Here is a 574-nt window from a genome sequence, read left to right as displayed (position 1 = left end):
CCCCCCCCCAATAGCTAGCAATCCAAAACAGCCCAGTGGAGCCTGAGCGGTGGGTGTTGTCTTCTGACACACTTCCTGTGATGTCAGGGGATGTGGCATATGCAAATAAGTTATGCTAATGAGTTATGCTAATGAGCTCCTGCACCTCTTTTCCTAAAAAATGACCCCTGGTTCTGTTCTTTGGCTCTGTCATCAACCAAAGGGGAGACTGCAACCAAGAAATCAGAACGAAACTGAGACTGGGAAGGGCAGTCATAAAGGAGCTAGAAAAGATCCTGAAGTGTAAGGATGTGTTCCTGCAGACCAAAGATCAAGATCAGGGGTGTCGAACTCATTTTTTACGCGGGCCGGATCTGACATAAACGAGATCTTGTTGGGCCGGGCCACGTGTGTCATAAAATGTCATGCCACGTAGCGGAGATATAAACTTTATAAAGGACACAAACACAAAGGGTTTTTCCCCCTTAAAATAAAAACATGCTTAAAACATTAGCACTCTTGCAATACTTTATTTAACAGTGTCTGATAACTGACACCTCTTGCATGAATTATTGCATCAAATTGCATGAATTAT

This window comes from Gekko japonicus, unplaced genomic scaffold (assembly GCF_001447785.1).
Source record: "Gekko japonicus isolate JY-2015 unplaced genomic scaffold, Gekko_japonicus_V1.1 scaffold4366, whole genome shotgun sequence".
NCBI classification, from domain to species: Eukaryota; Metazoa; Chordata; class Lepidosauria; order Squamata; family Gekkonidae; genus Gekko; species Gekko japonicus.
The sequence above is the reverse complement of the archived record's forward strand: the minus strand, read 5'-3'. Positions refer to the sequence as shown.